Raw genomic sequence first — 3,588 nt, forward strand, 5'->3', positions numbered from 1 at the left:
CCAGGCCCGGGGCATGAGGCCCTTTTTTTTGTGGGCTGTAGGAAAAATACTGTAGCAACTGCTACAGTATACAAAGGGGGCCCGGGGCGCTGGGCTGGACCGCCCCTGATGGTGGAGAGTAGGCCGATCCAATACATGAAGTGCATGAAGTTGGCAACGTTCCGAGGCAGTGTTGATAGGTCGATTCGGCAATGTAAATCCCACACACTCGCACTGTGACTGTGTGTAGCAGCCAGATGTCATACTGTTGAGGACAAAAATTGTTGGCTACATCTGTATGGAAGAGGCATAGGCGTCCAGCTAACTCGGTCAAGTAGTGATTATCTTGATAGTTTTTCTCCAAGTCGAATGGAGGCAATGGCACGGTCTCAAACGTCTCATTGTCAAGGTTGAATGAGGCGATGAATATCTCTTCTGATAGAGAGGCAAGTTCACGCCTGGCCAACTAATAGACATGCCTGTCTGTAAAGACACTTGTGTCCTCCTTTCTTACCCAACCCAATGCTTTCTCCTAACCACAACCCTCCAAGCGCCAGGACCGAGTTGATCTCGTACACCTCGCACTCGCAGTCCATAGGCACAGATTTGGAGAGGCGGTAATGGACGCGCACAACTTTGTGCTTCCTAGTTTGCGTGTTGTAACCTAGTCCTAGGTGTGTGATACCTTGAGACTTCGTGGCATGGCTCTTTGGGAGCGCCGCCATTCGGCCGATAGACGGGTTGATCACCTAGTGTGTCCTTGTAGCTTCGGCTACGAGGATGATAAGGCCGCGGAATTGCTGTGTGACGAGGTGCCAGATGAGGTTATTGATGACATTGGGATGAAGAGGCATGACCTACATCACGGTCGTGGCATGTGGATTGTCTGGCAACCACACCCGCAACTTCAAATGGTGCAAGTCCTACAAGAATAGGATCCTTGGGCTATAAAGATTGGAGGAAGCGTTGAACCCTTTGGTCTCGGGCCGCTGTATATATTGATAACTTGTCGTGGGTTACAAGTTTGGGAGATCGCTAGGACTCTCCAGAGTTACACGAGAGAGAGACAGAAGAATACACGAGAGGGAGAAGAGATAGAAGTTTGAATACAAATATAACTCTACTCTTTATCTAACATCCTCCCTCAATCTAAACCAACCTATGAAACTCTGTCAAGATTTAGATTGTATATGAACTCATTCATCCTCCTCGTGGACAGTGGCTTAGTAAACCCATCAGCAAGTTGATCTCCTGTTGGAATAAACCTAATGTCAAGTAGCTTCCGAGCCACTCGTTCTCTGACAAAATGGAAATCAACTTCTATATGTTTTGTTCGTGCATGAAAAACAGGATTTGCTGAAAGATAGGTTGCACCAATGTTGTCACACCATAACCTTGCAGCTTGTGGAACTTTTATCCCAAGTTCACATAACAAAGTCTGTATCCACATAACTTCAGCAGTTGCATTTGCCAGTGCTTTATACTCTGCTTCAGTACTGGATCTAGAGACAGTAGCCTGTTTTCTTGCACTCCATGATATAAGATTTGATCCCAAGAATACAGCAAATCCACCTGTGGACCTTCTGTCATCAACACATCCTGCCCAGTCTGCATCAGAATATGCACTCACTAGCATAGATGGTGACTTAGTAATCTTAACTCCAAGCCCCATTGTGTACTTGAGATACCTCACAATTCGCTTAACAGCTGTCCAATGAACTGTACGAGGAGCATGCAAATACTGACATACCTTGTTCACTGAATATGAAATATCTGGACGAGTTAAAGTCAAATACTGAAGCGCGCCAACAATGCTTCTGTAATTTGTTGCATCCTCTGGACCAAGTACCTCTCCTCCCTCAACTGAAAGTTTTTCTGAAGTTGAGAGTGGTGTACTTACCGGCTTGCAGTACTCAAGTCCAATCCTCTTTATAATATCAGCAGTATATTTTTCTTGTGTCAGAAGTATTCCATCTTTCACCTGTTTTACTTCAATACCAAGAAAATAGTGAAGATTGCCCAAATCCTTCAATGCAAACTCCATATTAAGATCATGAAGAAGACTTGTAGTGGCATCTGGATTGGAACTAGCAACAATAATATCATCAACATAAACAAGAACAAATATTGTTATACTGCCTTTGTTATAGAAGAATAGTGAGGTATCTGCCTTTGATGGAGTAAACCCAAGTTGTTGTAAGTGAGTACTTAACCTTGAGTACCAGGCTCTAGGTGCCTGCTTTAATCCATACAAGGCTTTATCTAGCTTGCAAACATGATGTGGCATGTTTTTGTTTTCATATCCTGGTGGTTGCCGCATGAACACTTCTTCCTCAAGAACACCATGAAGAAACGCGTTCTGTACATCTAGCTGTCGTAAACTCCAACCTCTAGAAATAGCAATAGACAGTACAAGTCTGATGGTAGCTGACTTGATAACAGGACTGAATGTATCCTCATAATCAATTCCAAATCTCTGCTTAAAACCCTTTGCAACTAGCCTAGCCTTGTATCTGTCTATGCTTCCATCTTCCTTTCTTTTGATCTTGTAAACCCATTTGCAATCAATCACATTTTTACCTTTCCCTGGTGGAACTAAGTGCCAGGTTTTATTTTTCATGAGTGCTAGATATTCTCCATCCATAGCTTCTTTCCACTCTTTATGTGCTAATGCATCACTAAGACTTTCTGGTTCACCAACACTAGTAAGAAAAGCATATTTGCGTTTGTCATACCTTATGGTGCCATATTTGTATTCCTTCGGCTTGAATATCTCGGATTGAGACCTGGTAGTTTGCTGAGGCACCTGAGATACAACAATTGTAGTAGCAGAATTATTATTTTCAGAACCACATGCCTCTGAAGTAACAGATCCTGAGACAGTAGAGTGTGCCACAGAAGATCCAGGCACATTACACGGAGAAGATTGGCCGCCCTGGCGCTCCAGATCCGAGAAAACGAACTCAGCAGAGGGAATCATTCTCGTGTCAGGCGTCAACCTCGTACCGGGTGACCCAACAGGAGAGCTGCGCGTGGCGTCCGCTGCGCCCGTCCGCTCAGGTGTGCGGCAGGCCGCCTCGTGTGCGGGCCCCGTCTCGGTCGGCTTGTCTCCCGTGGGCCTGGCCAGCCCACGCGTGGCGGCTGGCGAATCGCTGCAACCACCCGCACCAAGGCCCGCGCTCAGGCTAGCGGGGCCACCTGCTGCTGATGCTGCTACTGCGGCAGGATCCTCCTGGGATCGCGCGCCTGGAGGCTGCTGCGCTGCGCCAAATCGTCATAGGATCTGGCGCCAGTTTCGTCTTGTTCTGCACAAATAAAATCATGCCTAAACACTGCATTGCTGCCATTAGATGCACTATTTTCATCTGAATCTTTTCTGGTTGGATTAATCTCATGATCAGTTTCAATTAATTCACCCCCGTGATCAGGAGAAGTCAAAGGATCAGAAAGAAGAGAAATTTCTTGACGAAGGAGAGCACCTGCATTTGGATGTAGTTGAGCAAACGGAAAAAGAGTTTCATCAAAAACGACATCACGAGATATATAGACTCGTCCTGTGGAAACTTCAAGACACTTGTAGCCTTTGTGGAGATTGCTATAGCCAATGTA

This window comes from Triticum aestivum, chromosome 7A (genome assembly GCF_018294505.1).
Source record: "Triticum aestivum cultivar Chinese Spring chromosome 7A, IWGSC CS RefSeq v2.1, whole genome shotgun sequence".
Taxonomy (NCBI): Eukaryota; Viridiplantae; Streptophyta; class Magnoliopsida; order Poales; family Poaceae; genus Triticum; species Triticum aestivum.